This window comes from Lethenteron reissneri, chromosome 17, assembly GCF_015708825.2.
Source record: "Lethenteron reissneri isolate LAM-NWPU_2019-01 chromosome 17, ASM1570882v1, whole genome shotgun sequence".
In the NCBI taxonomy this organism is placed as follows: Eukaryota; Metazoa; Chordata; class Hyperoartia; order Petromyzontiformes; family Petromyzontidae; genus Lethenteron; species Lethenteron reissneri.
The window spans coordinates 1,833,276-1,855,442 of NC_083795.1; the positions used below are offsets into that span (position 1 = coordinate 1,833,276).

Consider the following 22,167-nt stretch of genomic DNA (forward strand, 5'->3'; position numbering starts at 1 on the left):
TGACCCCGGTATCGTGCTGAAAGGGGAAATCCAAAAACACTCTGACCACTTACACAGCACGTCAAAATAATCACACATACAATTTAAGGATCGTAATGAAAGGACTGCCGCTGGAAACTTTTCAAACGCGTGGCATTTTAGGTGAAGCATCAACAATCCCCAACACTGTTACGGTGGGAGGAAAGGGGGGGGGGTGCTTAGGGGAGTGGTGGGGCAGGGCAGCAGTACATCGTTTGCTCAAGTACAACGCAGCGCACCAAGCCATGCATTAATTACGAGGGCTTTGTACGGCGCACACAGGATGCAATGTATAGCAAGGCAATGGACATGCTACGTTCTCAAAACAGTGGCATCAACCCAAAGGGGCCGTCCATAAATGATGTCACGCGATTTTGGACGATTGTTGACCCCCCCCCCCTCGTCAGACCCCCCCTCAAATATGACGTCACAAAGCTCTGCCCCCCCACCCCAAACCATATTTCCATTTTGAAAATAAAACTTGCTTCAAATCGCTTTAAACTATTCTTTGGTTTTTTTCGGTAAAGTCACGTATAAAAATAAAATAATAAATTAAATAATAGCATACGACGTTTCGATTGCAACACAAGCAATCATCATCAGGTATAATGAAATAGCGACATAGAATATAACCAGAAAACTATAGACAGACATATAAGCAGACAGATATCACCAAGATACATAGAGAGAGCAACCCAGGTACAGAGAGAGGTGATCGTCTCTGTGGGATGGCCTTAAATAGACAGAGGGGGGCGGAGGCAGAGAGAGGGAGGGGGTAGGGAAAACATGTACATGTCAATGAGTACGAAGGGAGGGGAGTAAGGTAAGCAGGCTTAGAGGGAGACAGAACACACTAAATTAAATAACCTAGCAAAGTATCGAAATGTTATGTAAAACGACACAGAGAGTCGGTCAACACACAATTAACGCATTGCCTGGTCGATTACGTATTTCAAAGATTGCTAAGTTAGAATTTAAGTGTGAAAATTCCAAAGAAAGACAAAACATAAAAAAGAGGAACGGAGACACACAGACAGAGCAGAACCTAAGAACGATACAAAACGAGTGTAGACAGAGAAAATTACACTAAATATACAGGCAGAGAGAGAGAACAAGAAACCCAGAGAGAGAGAGAAAAAGGTAAACTTGGAACTTCCCCGTAGAAGTGGTTCAATCTTAATTTTGGAGCTTTCGTGACTGCAGGAATTATTCTTTGGTTTTTTCGGTAAAGTCGCGTATAAAAATAAAATAATAAATTAAATAATAGCATACGACGTTTCGATTGCAACACAAGCTTTAAACTATTGTCATTGTAGTGCGTATTTAATGTGGCGCTGCACTCTGATGTTGTAGGAGTGTTGATATAACAATTAGTGTTGTTATAGCAATTATTGTTGTTATAAGAATTCTATATTTATTTAAAGTTGCGCATTTTGATGCGACGTCACATTTCTCAAACACCCCCCCCCCTCGTCACACATCGTCACAAATGTCTGACCCCCCCCCCCCCCTAGGTGCGTGACGTCATTTATGGACGGCCCCTTAAGCAGCCTGCTGGTGGCAAGTACCGTGTTCGAACAATTGAAACCAACACGTGGGAGTCACGTGATCAGCACCCAGGTCGGCTGCCTCGGTCACCGCAGCGTTCATGTTGACACAGGACGCCGGGCAAAGAGTGAACGCTGGGGCAGGGGGGATGCCCAGGGTAGGTTCGGATACCAATTGCTATCGATGCTGTCCATGACCAGAAGTGGCACGTGGGTAGCGGGGATCGCGTCACGCTGTGTGCACGAACCACGACCTCACTGCCCCGCGTGACGTTGTTCAAATTGAGGCGCACGGCTACCCGCAACATAACGGGAAAAGACACGCACAGCACGAACACGCACACACGAACACACGAACACACAAACACACGCGCACAGGGGCACAGAGTTGGCTACACACCCCGGCTTAAATGGGAAAAGCAGCACTGGCCAGGCCTCCACAGCGGTCCCATCAGGTGAGGCTTGGAGCTTTCACGTCAGAGCCCAGGGAAGTCATTAATAACATAATTAATTTAAGGTGTGAATAAGCATCGACTGTGCTGCACATCGACTTGCTGCCAACTCTTGAGTCGGCATTTCTAAACTTTTGGCTGAAATTCAAGGGCATTAAGGCTAAGCTCCAGCAAGTCAACGGTGTTGTCAGCTAAGAGCGGGCAAAAGCTTTTACGGAGCCACACGTGTCACCGTGGAAATGCGTCAAGTGTGGCGGCACACGCCTGAAACGTAACTACTCTGGTGTGGGGTGCGTGGGTCAAACAGAGATGGGAACCCATATGAGACCGGACCCTCCAACCTGAAGACACCACAGTGCGAGCGGGTATAGCAAGTAGGTTGATAAAGGTTACCTTATTATAATCTAACGATGGTAATTCTAGTTCCAATGAGACCACATACATGATTGAAATAAGATACTTTAGGGGCCGTCCATAAATGACGTCACGCAATTTTTGGACGATTTTTGACCCCCCCCCCCCTCGTCACACGGCGTCACAAAAAGTCAGACCCCCCCCTCAAATATGACGTCACAAAGCTCTGCCCCCCACTCCCCCAAACCATATTTCCATTTTGAAAATAAAACATGCTTCAAATCGCTTTAAACTATTGTGTCATTGTAGTGCGTATTTAATGTGGCACTGCACTCTGATGTTGTAGGAGTGTTGTTATAACAATTCTATATTTATTTAAAGTTGCGAATTTGGCTGTGACGTCACATTTATCAAACCCCCCCCCCTCGTCACACATCGTCACAAATGTCTGACCCCCCCCCCCCCCCTTTAGGTGCGTAACGTCATTTATGGACGGAGTCTTATTATATATTTTTTTATATTTGTTATCACTCGATTATATCAGAAGGAGAGGCTTGCACAATGACACAAATTTTCCGATCTCATCGAGAATATTGACGATACATCTTCTTGGTTCTTTCTACGTGACTTTACCGAAAGAACCAAGAAGATGAATCCCTGCAGTCACGAAAGCTTTAAATCGAAAAATATTGACGATAGTCGCATGCATCGATGTACGGCACCGTTATGAGCTTCCTCCATTAAACTGACAAAGCTGCCAGGTCGTTGCATTTCATCTCGAAGGGCACGTGCCGTTGCTTCTGCCAAGCCTCTGCGCAAGCGACCGAGGCCGCAGGAACTTCACCGTCCTCGGCAGCACCTCCCAGCGGACTGCCGCCACTGCCAAGCCGCCCACAGCAAAAGGAAGCGCCGCTCGAGAAGGGCAGAGGCCCCCACCCCCCACCCCCCAGCAAAATCAATGAACGCAAACAAAAGCCGCATTTATTTTCGTGCCTTGTTTACTTCCTTGGACTCCCCGATGCCGCAGCAGCGGGGGACTCGGTATTTCATGTTTAAACAACGCCCATTCACAAGCGGCCTTATTCAGAGGCAGCCTAACATAGCGGTCAGAACGGCGCGTGTCTCTCGGAGCAGCGGCGAGCGAAGTACAAAGCGTCTCTCCGCTCTAACGGGCACAGTGCGGTGCTCATCTCCACTGGTGGCCGGGTGCCGACAACGGCCCATCCACATTCCCAGTCATGGAAGTTGGTCTTCCCACCGTCTTTCTTATGGTGTTCCACAAGCAAAGACCTCCAATTAGCACGGTTGTCTACGTAAGAAGCGAAATAAGTTAAACATGCATACACACACAAAAAATACAAAGATCCCCCGTATAGCCTTGAACAGACTGTTGAGGCAAGTGTATTTAGCAAGCACTTACAAAGGCCGGCACGGCAAACGAGGCCAGCACCATGCCTGGACGCTTTTGTCTCCCTAGTTGCAAAGTTTACACACTGCACCAGGTACTCATTTGAGGCCGAGTCGACCTAGGGGAGGCCCAGGACCAGTTCAGATAATCGTCACTGGTGTTACTCCGCGAGCGGGAATCGAACCGGGGTCTCCAGGTTCGTAGCGCAGCACCCCAACTGCTACACTACCTCTCCCCACAAGACACACACACGCATACATACAAAGCCACACACACATGCGTAAATATCCAAGTAACTCAATGACTTGACCGCCACCACTTGAACCTACGAGCCGGCGTGAGGACCGGTCCTCAACAATGTGGACCGGTCCTCAACAATGTGGACCGGTCCTCAACAATGTGGGCCGGTCCTCAACAATGTGGGCCGGTCCTCAACAATGTGGACCGGTCCTCAACAATGCGGACCGGTCCTCAACAATGTGGACCGGTCCTCAACAATGTGGACCAGTCCTCAACAATGTGGACCAGTCCTCAACAATGTGGACCGGCTGTTTGTTCGGCAGCTCCACAGTCCCGTGTTGGGGGGGGAGGGGGGGGCACACAAACTCAGGTGGTGCAACATCAGGGTGGGAAAATGCCCACACAGCCAGGCACCGGCGCACAATGCACAGAATCCGAGATAATCAGGGGCAATGCTGACCACAGATAAAGATTTGAAACTCACAATCTTCCCTTCTGAGAGAGTCAAACGCTCTTACCGGAAAAAATATGCTCCTCTTTCACAAATAAAAAAAAATGCCACCCCATATTCCACCTTTCCATGCTGCTCGTCAAACAGGCTCTCATTCCCGTGCGGCCCCCTTTTGGCACGTGCAGTCCAGCTGTGGTTTTCACAATGCGAATGCAGCCCGACTTTCTCAGAGATGCGAGTAATGCTTGATTCATCGTCTCCGTCTGTGCGCAGATGTTACATCAGGACGATGGGAGTTTTCATAAACCAAACATGATATCGGCAGACTGTTATCTTGCTCTATGTGCCTCCCTTACGAGTCAAATATTCTCAAGGGAGAAATGAGCCCAAGCCTTGTTGCTGGCAAGCGAGTGAGCGAGCTGGCCGAGTGATGAGCGGACTATGGAGACCCGATAGGCCGGCCCGGCGTACACTGCACAGTATCTGGCTGGCACAGAGGAGCGGAGCGCTGCGTACAGAACGAGGGTGTAGACGCACGATCTGAGCAGCGGAGTGCTGCAATCGAGGCTACAATGAGGCCAGGTTTATGCCTGCATACTGATTGCGAGGTGCAGGCAGGATTTGCGCGTAGCTTTCAACAGACTGTTGGGGTGAGTGCTGTTAACGAGCACCTATTCAGGCTGGCACGGCACACGAGGGGAGGGGAGCGGCCAGCACTACGCCCGGCCGCCTTTGTCTCCCTAGTGGCGATATTTACACCTTCCTGGGTACTCATTTGAGGCCGAATGGACCTAGAGGAAATCCAGGATCGGTTGAGGCGACCGTCACTGGTGTTGGCCCCACAAGAACAAACGCACGCACACACACACATACACGCACATACATACACACAGACACACGGGTGCCCAGTAGCACGCCTGCTCTATTGACACATCCGTCCAAAGTTCCCGAACAACGCTTTTTGCAGCTGGCCGCCAAGATCATTAAATCGTGCTTTGCACGCGGGGGGCAGCCGGGCAGCGTGGCGAGGGGAAGGCGTAGACGAGGTGAGCACGGGGGAGTGGGGCTGGCTGCAAGTGAGTGGTGAAGGGCCGAGTGGTGAAGGTTGTCCCCGATAATCCACAAAGCGCACGAGGCCAAGTATCCCTGATCACCATAACTGGACAGGTGGTGCTGTTGTTAGATCTCCTAACTCGCAATTGCAATGTTGAGCGTCCGAATCCGGGTCAGGGTTGACAGCCAATCACGTCTTAGGAAGTGAATAAAATTAAGACCACATTGTGGAAAGTCATCATGGGGTTGTCCTATGGAGATACCGGCTCTTGTCATGAGAATGTGGAGATTATACCACTGGCTCATGGCAACAAGTGGCCATGGGAGCCACACCGTTGCTTGCTTTAAACAATGTGAACATTTATTTGTCGAGGAAAACCCAGTTCAGTCCAAAGCCTCTACTTCGGAAGAGCCCTTTGCTCACGAGACTTGATCACTTTCTTATTTGATTACACCGACGACAACGACGTGAGGAAGGAACACAAAGAGCCATCGTCTCATCGCTCAAATAAGTCCAAGGAGGAAAGGAGCAACACAATCGGTGGTCCTGCCGCCTGTGGTGTCATGAATTCCACAGTCCTATGGCACAGGCTTAGTGTTTACGCAGAACCACTGCAGTCTCTTCCAAAAGCTACAAATACCCAGCAACCAAACACGATGACGCACAACTCGGGATTCTGAAATTCAACCGGACCACTCAATCGCTCACATGCCTGCAGAGTTTTCACGCCCTGGAAAACCATAACCGGCTGTCCACCAACAAAACCTGCCTGTGCACATCAAGCAATGTGGCTCACAAGTAAGCCACGTGTGCTTGCACAGGTTACACACAAGGCCTTCAGGAATGTCGTATAAATAACTTGGAACATTTTGGACATTACTGCCTTTTACATATAATAAACAGCACCAACAACAGCTATATATTGAAATTACCAATATGTGCACGTTTTGATTTTGCAGATTTTTATTTATTATGTTATTTTATATTGTTTTTCAACAATAATTATGAGGTTTGCATGGTAATCCCAAGTGTCACCCTATTCACACAATCAATCTGGGGTAACTCCTCTCCATTGGCATCCTCAAGCCAAGCCGGTGATGGCAATTCCACATTGCCAAAGCGGGGCCAAATTACTCACTGGATGACCACCGTACACCCATCGAAGCTAAAGATTTAATAGGGTAACCCCAAAGTGAGACTTGCTATCTCAACCTTCCAAATCTTGAATGTAGTTGCACTCTACCCAACCGTGCCACCAAGCCGTATCCAGGTTTAAACATCATATACCCTTACGTCATTTTACTTGTGATATTTGACATACCGATATAGTGCATATAAGTGATAAATGACACGTGGTAAAATACTGTTGTTTGTGAGACGAGACGAACTGGGCTTCGACAGTGAAAGATCATCAACAAGATTAACAAAAAGTGATGCACGACTGCTCCCTGCTCTCGTTAGACCCCCACGATAATGAGCACGGTGGGCTACGTACGGTGCAAAAGAAATTCTACGTACATACATACATATTCCTGACGAGATACACCGTGCCGTGAGCAACATCCGTAAAGATGAACTTTTCTCCAGTCCCACCATGTTACACGACTCGCAGTGTTTGCAGCGCAGCCTCGATTGTGCACAGATGAGGCTTTAATGCTCTGTTTAACATGTAGGCTTTCGCGACCGATATTATCCGAAAGAGGTTTTTGGGTTAGATTGCGTAAATAGTAACACACTACTTGATCTACTTTGATACTCGCCTTGATCGCCATTTATAAATATACGCAAGTCTTGGAATTATTCAGGAAAGCCCCCAGACACTTTTTCAGGAGGGTTGCACATTGGGATGTTTGGACCTCAACCTTGTGTAAGTGTTTTGCATGCGGAAAGGAAATCACAGTGCCAGGGGGAAACCCAGACACACGAAGCAAAAATGGTCACGCGGTCCACGCGGACAATTAAGTTCGGAAACCCACTTTCTGTACTGCCATCCCGTTGCCACCTCACAGCCACGCCAGTGTGAAAGTCTCACGGCGGCGACACAATATGCATAATCCAACCCACCTCATCTGCAATGCGCTGCATGCGTGCGCCACCGCGCACGGCATTTGCAAAAGCTTTTATTGAACAGCTTCTCCACGTTATAACTCTGGGTTTGCATCCGCATGCCGTGAAGCAAGGTAAATGCGTGACACAAGCATGGCACCCTCCGGCATGCGAGAACGAAAGCAGGATAAACTATTTTACAGAGGGCGCGCTTATCTGCTGCCCCGATTGTTTATGCGCCATTACCGCATGCGTGGCGGCTTTGTTTATGGAACCGTACTTTCGGAACCCGATGAAATCCCCACTGTAAACACCACGGGCACTGGACAACTCCTCCGTGCCTTGCTGCTAACGTGTTTTTAAATGTTTTTAAATGTCAAGGTGCACTGAGAGACTCGCGGTCAACAGGCTCGTTCTCACGGCAGCTTGCACGTTTAATTCCATGGGACCGCGGGGAATCACGACGACTAAAGGGCAAACAGCCGCTGTTGCGGTCTGATAAAAGACCCTGTATGTATGCATGATGAACTTATTTCGCACCGTACGTAGCCAACCGTGCTGATCACATGCAAGAGTAGGCTACCGTGTGCCCATTCCACTCTCAATACAACAACAACCCTCGTGTAATATTCCCGAGAAGGATCAAATGTGCTTTTATAATGTATGCGACGAATATCGAAACAACAAAATCAAAGCAATTTACATGGTAGGTGGAGGTGAAGGCCGAGGCGACGGATACGAGAAAGGACGGATGATGCTGTCAGCGAAGTGAGAATGGCTTGAGGCGACGCTAATCGAGTCGCGGTGTATATGATCAAGTGTCGCTGTATTTGCGGTCTAACATAAAAGGGGGAGACATAAATCGGAGTATCGCTGTACGTACGTGGTCGATGGTAAAAACAAAAAATTCCCGAACGCACCTTGATCACATGATTGCTCGTCCTCTACATGTGAACGTTTCAAATCTGTAAATCTGCCAGGTGGCACTGTCATTACAGTAACGGGTCTACAATAACCAAGTTGCAAGTTCCAATCCCAGTTGGGACGACGGCTCGGCCGGTCATCCCTCTGGGCTCATTAAAACGAATACCGCACCACGTGACGAGTCCACTCGGGGTTGTCCTTTGAAGACTCTGGCCCCTGCCATGGGAATTTTGAATTTCCACCATGAGCTCAAGGCCACCAATAAACAGGAACGCCGCCCAATATTTGACCAAAGAAATGCTTTTACGCTGCTTGTCCGAGTTACGGAGACAAGTACTGGATTAGGTTGAATATAAACGCACTGCTGCACTGACCGAGCCCCAAGGAAGGTTGCACTAACAGTTGTAAGCTGTCAGTCCCGCGAGCTGCGTGTTTCTGCACCAGTGTAAATTACATTCCTTCGTCAACCACTGGAATTACATTATGTAAACCATTAAGGAACGATGATGGGGCAATTTGCCTAACAGCTCAGGTCCTCTGCACATCTGCGATGTTGAAATTAAACTTTGTTTTGTTTTTTGTTGGCATTTTCTCTGCCAGGCCCTCATCGAGTGGCTGTTCAGCATAATTAAGTAATTGTTCACAGCCGAGCGGTTTTTGATGTAACTGCGTGCATCCTATAGGACTGCAAAGAGGCAAAAAGAGTGAACAGTAATCTTGCTTGCACCCTAAACCTGGCACTAATCCAGACGCAACTGCAAGCCTCCGTGTTCAAGACTTTGAGTTGTCACACTCGATGACATCGAATAAAAATCCTGCCAAAGTTGTGAGACACTTTGGAAGGCACAGAAAAAAGGCTTTTAAACTAAGAGCCCATAATGCATCTGTCAAGAAATCCATGCTCGGGTGAAAGATAATCGTGCTACTTATTCCACGTTTTTATTTATAGCCTGCACTGTGAATATATAACCGACCTAGAAAACAGCTCGGTTTTGCGAAAAAACATATATTCGTACATTCTCCTCATTTTATCACTCATCTTAATCTTCTAAGGAATTAACAAAATGTGAGAAGATGTTCATCCGCTTGGCTGGCACCGTCATTGGAGCGCGTGACTCGCAGTATGAGGCTACGAGTTAAACCCCCAGTCGGGGCTAGCACCAGTCCGTTGTCCGTCAAGAGGCCAATTAAATGAGCAACACTTCGTGGGCAAGCTGACAATGCACACAGCCTGTGAAGAAACTTGCCCCCAGCATGGGAACGTGGAATTTCCACCACTGGCTCAAAGCCTCCCCGTCGAGATTGAGCATTACAACAATGCTCCAATGAAAATGGGAAGCAGGATGTCTTTGTTGAGAATGATTAATTGTGCTTGCTAACTAACCATGGTGTAGGTGTTTATTGGTATGTTGTTTAAAATCATAGTGACTTACTAAAATATACCAATTTAACTGAACTTAGGCACTGTATCGGAGAGATAATCGCATTCACAATCCCAAAGACTGGTTAAGTGCTACTTCCATGACAAATGGAATTCTTGGCTATCGAGAAATGGGTCACATACCTTGAAAGTTAGTTCAGGGAATAATTACAGCTTACATTGCAGTTTCCTCTCTAAAAGCAACTATGTAATTACAAAAAGGCATCTGTGGGGTGGCCTGGGTAGCTGAGGAGGCTCGCGATGGCAATGTCAGCAGTGAGTGAGTAAACACTGCCAAAATCTTGGATTTCAGTCCTGGGTTGCCAACGTAAAACTGAACCAGGTTCTCAATTGCAGCGAGCTGTTTGGACTCATCATTACCATCAACAACGTGTGCACACAAATAAAGAGGACAACAAATAGACGTTTTCACCTCATTTAGGCTATAGAAGCTCTAAAAACCTCGTCAGATGAAGAACATGTGGTGCACCGCTCTCCAGATAGTGTTTGGCGAGACCCGGTCGGTTAAATAAACCGCAAGAGTGCTTCTGTGGTGACATCTGGGGCATCCTCAGCTGATTGAAGGCGTTCCAAAAGGACATTCATCATCTCACAACATGACACCCGCGCGGCCTGGATACGACTACACGTGACTACCCCGTGTGGGTGTCGTCATGTTTCAGGGTGCTGATAGCGTGGCGGAGCGCCGAGTGACAGTTCTGAGATCCACGATTCGAATTCACCAACCACCTGCGATTGAATCAGATTCTCAAGGGCCACCAATGACTGAATGATTTTCAATTGACTTTGCAAGAATTTCTGTCATGCCATCTTCCCGCATCATCCTTTGACACAAGATGATGGTGCACTGTTCGCTGGAGTAATATCCGAAGAGGAATTTGTTTGTCGCGCTACATGATGCCGACAGTAGAACTCTCATCCGGTTACGAATCCTGGAATGCCACCCCCAGATTCGGTAGAATTCTGGCGAACGAGACTGGAACAACACGGACGTCCAGAATAAATGTCTCACTCGAGACCCAACCATCGTACTCCATCCTGGCTGTGACATTTCTCCTCCTCGAAGCCACTGATGTGACCATCAGCCACATCAGAACATGATCTCCTTCATAAATATCAAATGAAAGGCATCCCACAGGAGTGCGACTGTGGCCATCCAACCGAAAACATGGACCGTACTGTAAAACAATGTAGTTTGAATACTCTTCCTTCTGATATTAGGAAGCCACTGGAGCCATGCACTTTCAAATCTAGATTGAAAACTCATTTCTTTAAAACTGCTCTTTGTGTTTAGTTTGTTGTGCTTCCCCAGCACCTACGAGTAGCACGGTTGGCTACGTACGGTGCGAAAGAAGTTCAACATACGTACGTATATAGTCTGCACTCCCGCAAAGGAGTAGGAACAGCAAAACTACATTAACTCTCTCCTGAAACACTCTCCTCATGGCCAGACACAAGTATGCCATAAACAATTCAACTTTTCTTGTTAAAGAAACGCTCGCTGTAACTTAAAAGGTCATCGTGAGTGGATAACGGAAGCCTCGACCGGCCACGCTGCCTCCTGAGCGGACGGACGCACAGCGGTCGGGGGAAGAGACGTGATGGGCCCCGAGGGGTCGTGGGCTCGCCTGCTCCAAGTGCACACGCGGCAGCACGGTGGATGACGCCGAGGCGCCACGGGCGCGCAGGAGAATCCCCGCGGTGCACAAAGAAGCGTTTGGCGCAGACGCGAGGAGCCAGCGAATGTTATACCCCTGAGAAAGTTTGCCGTCAAAAGATTCCCGAGCCAATTAGGCGCACCACAGTGAGAGCGACTGTTCGACAAACACACATTTCCACTCGCACTTTTGTTTATTAGAGTAACCGCTCCCCTAAAGCACTGTCTGCACACATTTTTTCGTGTCAAACTTCCTTCTTACAACCACCCTGCCACGAGCAATGAAGTCATAAAGTCAGCACGGTGCTTCTGCCTGAACGAGCATGACGCGGTGCGAGTGTTCAACCCGCATTACTATGGTCAAGGCCAGTCTCTCAAAGAGACGACCGATGTATAAATAAATCTAGGTGATTCAATGCTCAAACACACTTTATCGCTCACTCTAGACGGTTCTAAAATATTTAAGGGAATTCCACATTAGTATGGCAGGGAACAGTATATTTATGGGATGACCAATCCAAGAAGGATGATGGGCTAAGTCAACTCACGACCAACAGTGTAATGAGAACAACTGTTGACCAGTACGACGATGAGGATGATAATAATGAAGGAAATTACATCGATTAATTCCACCGAAGAAGTCACTTCAAAAAGAGTGCTGCCATTATGCCCATGCATTTGCACTAACCCACAATCTCCTTTTCCTGTAAAAGCAAAAATAATTTAAAAACATAAGCTCGCTCTGCTAATAATACACCGCTTAATAAAATAAAAAATCCACAGTAGCCGTTCGACCACGTGCTTCACTTCCTGGAGACATGGACACTGATCCAGAGCCCTCCCCGCACACAGCCAAACTTTCAGCAAGGGGACACACCCTGCAACCCAGGGCCGCCCTGGACACACAACGAGAAGCCACGCATGGCTTTGCAATGCCCCTGCGGGGCCCTCCCCTTGTGTAAATACGAGGGGCCGCTAACTACAACCTCGTCCCAGTATCCGCGGCCCCTGCTCAGACTCGAGCAATGCTTATCTCCCGAGCTGCCGCGTGGCGGAGCGGAAGTTCAACTCAATGCCCCCTAATGAAGGCGGTGATAACCCATTACACGTTTTTGTTATCTGTTTCGCAAGTGAAAACTGACGAGCGGGTTGTATTTTTAGAATGTAATGTCAATTTTCTTGGGCAAAAACCCGGCCGGGTGGTATGTTAGTTGGAGCGCCAAGGTCACAATTAGAGGGGTGTGATTTGAAATCACAGTTCAAGGTTGAAAATGGTTTTACAAAAAGTCTCACGGTATAATTGATTTACGTTTTTTTTTTTCAATACCATCTTAAAAGTTTTGCATGTGGGAGAACACCAGATTACGAGGAGAAAACTCACAAAAACATGAGGAAATAGCGCTCAAAGTTTTACAGGCAGATCATGCCCTGGCCACCTCAAAGGCGAGTAGGTTTGGAATTTCACACCATGTTATAATCTCTGTGTGATCCGTCAACCTGATCAAAAAGCACGCTAAATTACAGTTTACATGTGCCACAAAGCCAATCGTTTTGTTGGATTTAGATTTTTAAAATAGGCAAAATTCAATATGAATAATGCTACAGCGTATTTTCATCTTTTCCAGCAGCTGACAGCAAATATCAGTGGTTACCAAACGGTTCCAGGAATGATACGGCGCAAATATTGATACAGTGGCAAGAACACCCAAATATTCAGCTGAATATCCACTTTCAAAGAACACGACTGAAAAATGTTACAGAGAATGATAAACGTTGTTTTGTTCATCTGAAATGCACCACCGCGGGCAGGCAACGTCTTCAGGAATGCACCTCCACCCGCTGAAGCTGTCCGACCGCTTTCCCCAAAGTGAAGAAACTCCGCCAGCGAATAACGCACCCGCGCCGTGTTTATCCGATGTGGTGCTCTCCGAGTGTAGGTGTTAGCGTTGTCCTCCTGCTGCTGCTGCTGTGTAAAATCTACCCCGACATCCGTCGTCGTCGTCGCATTCGGCACATGGCACGAACGTGACAACGCAAACAACACGGCACACAAATGCGGAACAATACGAGCACGGTAGCAAAACTGAGACACAAAAAAAGAGAACAAATCCCTCAATTAAATTGTTGCAATTCGTTCAACGTATGTATTTATGTTGAACTTCTTTCGCACCGGAACGCAGCCAGCGGTACGAGTCGGAGGTGCGGGTACGTATTGTCGATCACTCGACGACCGAGCTCCTCGGTGCCTATTATATACACTTCACACCGTAACAAGATTTATGTCTTCGTAAGTGCGCGGCTACACTAATTCCAATAAGCTGAACAATGCGGACAATCTGCGGAGCATATAGAGGCGACGGTGACGACCCGCCGCAGTGTTAAGTCTCAAGCAAGCAGTCTGGAGAGCTTTACTGTTAGCGCCTACGGCAGCTGTCAAGAGCGTGCCCCCTGTTCTTGTCCAACAACACTCGCGCTGACACGCGCTGGAACAGCGAGGACCGGCCAAGTCGCTGCACTTGAAGGCTTTCACCCAGAGATTCCGTGTGCGGTAGCATAATGGGTGGTTCGCCGGCCTTCGAATGCCGCAAACCCGAGTTCGATTCCCGCTCACGGCCAACAAATGCGACGGTAATCTTAGCTGGTCCTGGGCCTCCCGTAGGTCGACTCGGGCCTCAAATGAGAACCTGGTGCAATGTGTGTAAACATCGCCACTAGGGAGACAAAGGTGGACAAGCGTGGTGTTGGCCACCAACCCCATGTGCCAAGCCGGCCTTCATAAGTGTTCGCTAACAGTACTCGCCCCAACAGCCTGTTAAGGCGATAGTGGGATCTTTGCCTTTTGACAGGTACTTTCTATTAGTTTTGCAGAGACATAAAATACTTTTGTCACTTTATTAAATTAAAGAAACTGTACCATTTAAAAGTGTAGACAAAGCGTGAGGTCAGTCGGACAACGAAGTGTTAAACTTAAAGAGCTTAAACAAGCGTCACCATTCACTCAGAACAAGGCATACCACAATACACGACCAAGATCAAAGGTCGTCATGCCCATTGCCACCGATGCCACCACTTCCTTCCCCTTCTCCGAGATCCCACAACTGTCAAAACGAAACCTCCGAGGGTCCACTCGTAACAATCTGATCACCACCATCTGGCTGCAGGCCTTCCCCCTTGGTCACGGACCTTAGGACGTGACCCCCCAATCCCTGCATTGGTCACCTGCCCCTCCCTCCAACCCCATGCCTGGCTACCTTGTCCATTACCAATGCTTTATTCAGAACTTACAATTTTACTTGCTCGAGCCGGACATGAAATTCCTAGCTACCAGTCCCCACGTGAAATAACGAGGGTAATGAATCTGGTAGCTTTGTTAAGGTCCAGCTCGCTGACGGAAGGGATTGAAAGACGTGTTAAAGCGAGACTTCCTGAAAAAGCCTTGAGACTAAGTAAGTCGCACTGTCCAAGATAACTTGTCTCCATGTTCAAAGCGAGCATGGGGTGCTACTCATCTCTGATGATAGCCCTCAGCCCGAGCTGTAGTCTATTCAAAGTATCACAACCGTGAACCTCCCGCAAATGTCACCGATCTTATCACCTTATTGAGAAATAATAGATGCGTCCAGCCCAAACGCGATTTCGACTCACAGATTTACAACTGTAAGCACAGGAGTTGAAAGCTCAGACGATATCGTCGCATCTCCGGGATGCAGTGTTTTGGTCTGCCCACTACATCCCACCTGCCAACTTAAAAGATCCCACGTACATACAGTGCACACAACCCGACATACCGAGACGCTGCATGCAATACGTGAACACAAAGTGTGCGCGACAGCGCGTGGTTTACACACGGCACTAGAAGCAGAGCCCCCAATTTGTTTTTATTCACCACTTCCAGACAACGGATCCCCCCCTCACTGTTGCCGCGCAATGATGTTTGCGTGGCCGCATGTGAAGGCCACGCGAATAAAAACAAACGGAGCCCTTTTGGGGGGGAAACATTCCCCCATGTGCTTCGAATCTCCCCTGTGGGCAAGGCCCGTAACGGACCCATGCGGGACTCCCACGACACACACACACCGAGGTTTTGACGACACCTGCAGGGTCTGACAATAGGGTTTTTATTTGCCTGCCTTGGTCCCACGGAATAAATGAAACTCCCCCTTTATTGCGGACAACACCTCCTGCTGCTTCTTATCAATTGAAGTGGCGATCAACCGAGAGCCTCATCTCGTTGCTCGTTTGTGAACGTGCCGATGTAAGAAACATAATAAGGGTTGCCAAAGTTCCTTTGCAAGCCATTTCTTTTTTTACAAATACAGTTGCAGGTATGGGGCAGTGGAGGTGGTCCCACTTAGCCTATCATTTCCAATCACAGTCAGGGTTTGAGTTAGACCACCATCCCTCCACGGTTCGTGAAATATGTACCAGCAGCAGTTGTTTTTGGGATAGACTGACCCGCGTCAAGGAAAAGAATAACTTTCACCAGCAAGCTAAGAATCTGAGCGCTCGCCCTGGCTAGTTCAAACAGGGAAAGACGCTTACCCTTTGACAGTAATGCGCAAGTCTTCGGTACGTTACGAGGAATACGGCATCAAGCTCAGAGGCCTTAGAATCACGGCCACCCACGTCCGTGACATATTATGCCACGTTGAAAAATGGCATCATCATAATTAGTACAAAGCAGGTTATTTTGCGCGGACTCGTGAACAGCAGGAATGGGGCCGATCTCTGAACAGAGCCGTGCGCTGTTCGCCTCGGCTCAAAGGTTGGCCCCCAGCCCTCATTGTCAAACACAACCGAGCCTTCCCGTACGCGCAGGATGCACAGAAGGGTCCCGCGCTCTGTAAGACTTCTCCTGGATATGAAACGTGTACAACAAGTCGGCTGCCCACCGATCTGTACGGACTATTTGGAAGGGTTTGCCGGTTACTCAAGAATGTATATCTGCTAGTATGTAACCAGCCACATGCCAATCAAGGACTTTTTGAAATTAGAATTCTTATCAGACCTCACGGTATCGAGTTCTGTATTTGCCGAAACATGCAGAGCTGGAACCCAACTGTAAGTTGAATTCAGGCCAGAATGTGATTGTCTTTGAACAATGCTGCTCAAATTATGCACTCCCCGAAGGCCGCGCGGCTGATGGGGGTTGTCTGCTTATTTATTTTATTTATATTCTACACAATGAGGTGAATGATCCATCTGGAAAGCAGTCTTTTCCTGGACGTAAAAATTGTTTGGCTATTATTATTGCCTGTGACCATACCAGGAAACTGAATGCAATGTGACATGGTAGAGAAACTTGAGTAATTAATTAAAGTATAATTACAATAAAATACACAACGGCTACTGTAAGTGACGCGCTGCAAACTCGACTGGTCGTGGCTGGGTGGGAGTCATCACCAGTGTTCCATTTGGCCGCTAGCTTTATGATAGGCACACATGCCAGCTCTTGCAGCTCACCATGCGTGCAGCCCGCGTGAGTGGATTTAAGAACCGTGCAAAACATTTTCACGGCATTTCGCAGAAACCTGCCACCAAAAAAAACGGATTTGCTGTATGCTTACATCGGCGGGCAGCTGACGTGGTTTACGAATACTAATTTTAGCCAAACTCTCGTAACAGGAGATTTGCTTCCAACATTTCGTTTCAATTCCGGTGATTTCAGTTCAATTCACAGCCACATTGTTGACCCACTGCTGGTGACTTGGTGGGATTTAAATGCTTGCACTCGAACACTTTTAATGTCTCTCTGGCAATTGTAAGCCAGCAAAATCCCGCTGAAACCAAGATGTTCGCCGTTAGGCGTGTAATGAATCACACACCCAAGTCAGCTGACGAATTCTCACGATTCAGCGTCGCGATCCATAGAGACTCAATTCTTTTGTCTTCTTTATTTTCTCTCATTTGTGTTGTTTCTTTTTTAAATCTATTCTTTGTCTAAATTGGTCCAGTTATGTTCACTCCATGAGTCTGAATGCAAGCTACATAACTATTTTTTCATCCAATACGCAAGATTTACAAACGCACATTGTGCTCCACCTACTTGTGGGGCCGTTCATAAATGACGTCACGCGATTCTGGACGATTTTTTACCCCCCCCCCCCCCCTTCGTCACACGGCGTCACAAAAAGTCAGACCCCCCCCCCCTCAAATATGACGTCACAAAGCTCTGCCCCCACCAGAAAAAACATGCTTCAAATCGCTTTAAACTATTGTCATTGTAGTGCGTATTTAATGTGGCGCTGCACTCTGATGTTGTAGGAGAAAACATTTATTAAAAAGTCTATTTAATAAAGTAGAACGTGTTGTCTATATTTATTTAAAGTTGCACATTTTGATGTGATGTCACATTTCTCAAACCCCCCCCCACCCATCGTCACACATCGTCACAAATGTCTGATTCCCCCCCCCCCCCAGGTGAGTGACGTCATTTATGGACGGCCCCTTTTGTAAAGATATCGTCTTTTTTAATACTCAGAACAACAAGTTGCGGGACCACAGATTTTTATTGAACAAGCAAGACATTTATCACAGCAAGGAGAATGCAGTCATCATCATTATGAAATATTTATCAGGATGGTCTTGTGGAAATATCAAGTCAATGTTAATCGCGATCTCTGTTTAATAGTCAAACTGCTTCACTTGCTAAAAGCTGTCATTTGTTAAAGGCTGGCATGGCTCAACAGATGGAATTACAAAAAATTATCATGAAGGTGGTAGTGATGATGATTAACTCTTTAATGATGAACAGGCACACGTACGATGCATCAGTTGATTAATTAAAATGTTCTTAATCCCATGATAAATTCACCGAATGTTGCTGATAGAAACAGTAAGAATTGGTCATTCGTGGTTGATGTGTATTGCACGAAAATCATACGCAAATGTTCAAGTAAAAACGAGAGCGGAGTGAAGAAAGGCATGTGACGTTACGTATTGCAAAGCTCAATGAGATCTCACCTGGATAAACAAATCACAATGGGTTTTTTACCGTGCCAAGTGGTTTATGGGGAAAGGGCCTGTGCACTTGTGGGATTAGGCACCTGCGAGTGGGCAGAGCGAAGGCATCTCAGTGGTGTCTTTCTCATATGTATCGCACGGACCCACCCTCCCCCAGAGACACCTCCGACCAACGCAGGTCTTCTGAAACATTACCCTGCCGTTATGACAAATTAAGCCACTCCTAGACCAGCGGAAGACCACAAATGTGAAGCGCCGAAGCGCACGCGTGTTGGTGTGCAACGACGCTTAACAAGGAAATGTGGTTTTGCACGCACCTCCGATTAGCACGGCTGGCTACGTACAATGCGAAAGAAGTTCAACATGCATGCATACGTACTGGCCACAGAGATAGGCGAGCGTTCGTGGTTAGCACATCGCGCTGTGATAATGGTGGCCCTGATTTCAATTCCTGGATATGTACAGGAACACGCGGTATCTAAATCTCTCGTGGGCTTCCCCAAGCTCAACCTCAGCCATGTGAGAACATCAGCATTGAAGATACATTGGTGGTCGGATATCGTGCTCACAATACCACACCGTTGTGCTCCAGGCCAACCTTAATAAATAATCTTAATCACTTGTCCCGAGAGTCTACATGGATACACGGGAATCTCAGTCTTTGTATGTATGAAGGCACGCACGCGTGGCTATACAATTGTTGTGTATAATGTTTCGTGAAAGTATCCGCATGTTGCAAAGTAGATCACTGAAGGCGGGTGCAATACCAGAAATGCTCGCGTAGACCAAAGCAAGTTTCGTCTTGCCTGCAGCAAGGATTCCTGTACGCACCGCTGCGTGCAATACCTTGCAAGCAATACCTTGTAAAGAATATCTTGCAAGAAGCGCTGCAGCTAAAGCCGAACGCACGTCCAGAACCAGAACCGGTGCAACATAATGGGGCAGGCAGTGCCACGTGCACTCACTCACAAAGGTGCAATGGTCAATGCAGGACCCTAAATACGATTGCCCTGGGTAAACACAATATTATCGGGGGTTTTTTAGGTAGTACTTAATTTCACTTACTTTTCTTTAGTTATAGCCCAGATGTTCTGGCTGTAGAAAATATTTTCTGGATAATCCACATCACGTAAACATCCTTCTACAAGCACTTACCAAAATGTACAACTGTACATGGATTCAAGCTCATAATGCAATCAACCATAGTTGTCGCATGGATTGAATGGGCCATGGCATAGGAATGTAGATTTACCACAAATGGCTCAGTCAAACAGAGATGAGCACTGCTGCATGTGCTATGACTTGACTTGGAAAATAATCTGCTAGCAGTAAGGCTTCTTTTTTATGCATTTTTTAAGCCAAGATATAAAAAGAGGAATGGGAATAAGTCAACCCACATGACAGGCAATCAACTGAAACAATGAGGCATCTGCACATTTTTGGAGTGCAATTTCATTTTGTTATCTCACGGACAATCCAGCCGGGTGGCACTTTCTCAAAAGCAGGCTAGTAGTTTACATTCTGGTCAAGTTTTGACAGAGCCCATCATATCTCTAGGTTCGAAAAAAACAGGTACTACTTTGTGGAGAGTTAACAGGGATTGGTCCTGGTTCTCGCCATAGAAATGTGACTTTTCACCAATGGCGCAGTGCCACCAACATTAATGACCACTGCCAAAAACTCATTTCAGGACGGAGACACGCATGACTTTCGGATTTAACGTTTTACTTACACTTACTAAATATCCAGTGTGGCAGACAGGTTCCGCATTTTCAAACATTTCCTCATTGGCTGAGGAGAACCAGTGATTAAAAGCGACATGAACGAGAGGTTGGGTTGCAGGTCACATGTAGATGTGAGTGCGGCTTTTATAACGAACAAGTTATGCAGTTCTCGCTATGGTTGCTGTGCCCAAACACAGCCGATGTGTCGGAAGAGGCCATGCGCATGCACCATCATTTTGTTTGAGTCGATAAAAAACCTCAGAAAAATAGTCCTGCGACGGGGCCAGTGAATTTACGCAAGTGCAGCAACGGGCGGTGTTCGTTTTGAAACAAAACTACATTTTATTTTATTTTGCCTTCATGAAGACAAGCTTCACTTTATCAAATGGTTTAGTCCTCTTCAGTGCTGGATATCTGTTAAGGTTAACATTTCAACTAACACAAATATTAATACAAAGAGGGGTGAGATATATTTGATTGATAAAACGCTACGGTTTTTTTTCCACCGGACATTGCTTATCCAAGGTGAGCTTTTGACTGAAATTCGAAAGATCACCGGTCATAATCAGGGTGGGGCGCTGACTATGCTCATCGTCCCCTCTAGAGTGAATAAAAAAGAGGACCACGTTGTGAGAGACAAAAATAAGTTGTCCTTCAGATAAAATATTCTCTTGACATGGTAATGTGGACTTTACACCACTTTACTCTTGACTGCCGACAAAGATGAGTACGGCAAAACGCTCTTTTTTTCCCTCGTTTGCATGTTATACTTGTTTTCCACTTGAAAACCGAGCATGTGATATGATGCATTATCCATATGCAGGAGCCATGTTTATAAATTCAGTTGTATTGGCTAGGTCTCATTTGCAAGTGCCGTTTTGAGGTCAGCATGACCCCACGGCTAAAGAGATGTTTACAACAGAGAGGGTCAACGCCAACCGAGCCGTGGCTGCGATCTGAGCGGAGAGGCGCGAGTGGCGACGCACTGCGATAGCTTTCGTTTGGTTTCACCAACAGCACTGTATTTCCTTCAAGCGCCATTCTGCAGCGGTGATGAATAATTTTGGGAACGCCCGTCAGCGGAACACTGTGCCGGAGAATTTTGCCCAAGTGCACTCTACCATGCCAGGAAGCTCGGGTCTTGACTTCAGAACTCAAGGAAGTGTCTCAAATGAAGACGTGTTGTGAAACGCCAGACGCCTTCCATATGTAGCGTTGGCACTGACACCGCTTGCCACATGCAGTCGGTGTCATCTGCAAGTTTCAACTGTTTGCGCTTCTGTGATGGAGTTTGCGTTGAAAGGCCACAAACCGAGACGGTTGGCAGATTAAATGAGGACTGTTATTCGGCATTGCTGGATACAAAATGGGTTTTAAAATGGTACTAAGTCAGCCTTTGGACTTGATGAATGCTCAATATTTATTCATTTTAACCCACGGGAAACATGATTTAAATATCCGAATTTGTGAAATGACAATAGGCCAAAACTCAATGTGTCTCAATATTCATAGTATGGGGAAGTATTCACTGCCATGGCAGCCCAGTCATCTAAATTCAACATCCCTTATAAAGACTTTGGAATATCTAAAGGACAATCCACAAAGCCACTGATTGCACTCCAGATTTACCCTCATTTTTAATTCACAATAACAGTATCGTGTTCAGTTGTTTAAATGTAAGTTGACATTTTTTTTGGTAAACCTGCATTTGATCCTGAATATTACGTTAAATTAAGTTGGAATTTTGCTTAAGAAAGCAGTCAAAAAAAATGTTCGAGAAAAAAATATTCAGCTTAATCCTACTTGGATCATCTAAGCGTTAGTGTTTCAATAATAATCTATACACCATCCAAATGATGAATGGGCGGCTAGAAAATGAGGAAGTTCC

General features: G+C 46.9%; 1 protein-coding gene across 1 annotated transcript in view; it reads right to left on the bottom strand.

Annotated features, from left to right (window-relative positions):
- Positions 1–22,167, bottom strand: part of LOC133343304 (dedicator of cytokinesis protein 1-like) — a 316,745-nt gene that overhangs the window by 287,829 nt on the left and 6,749 nt on the right.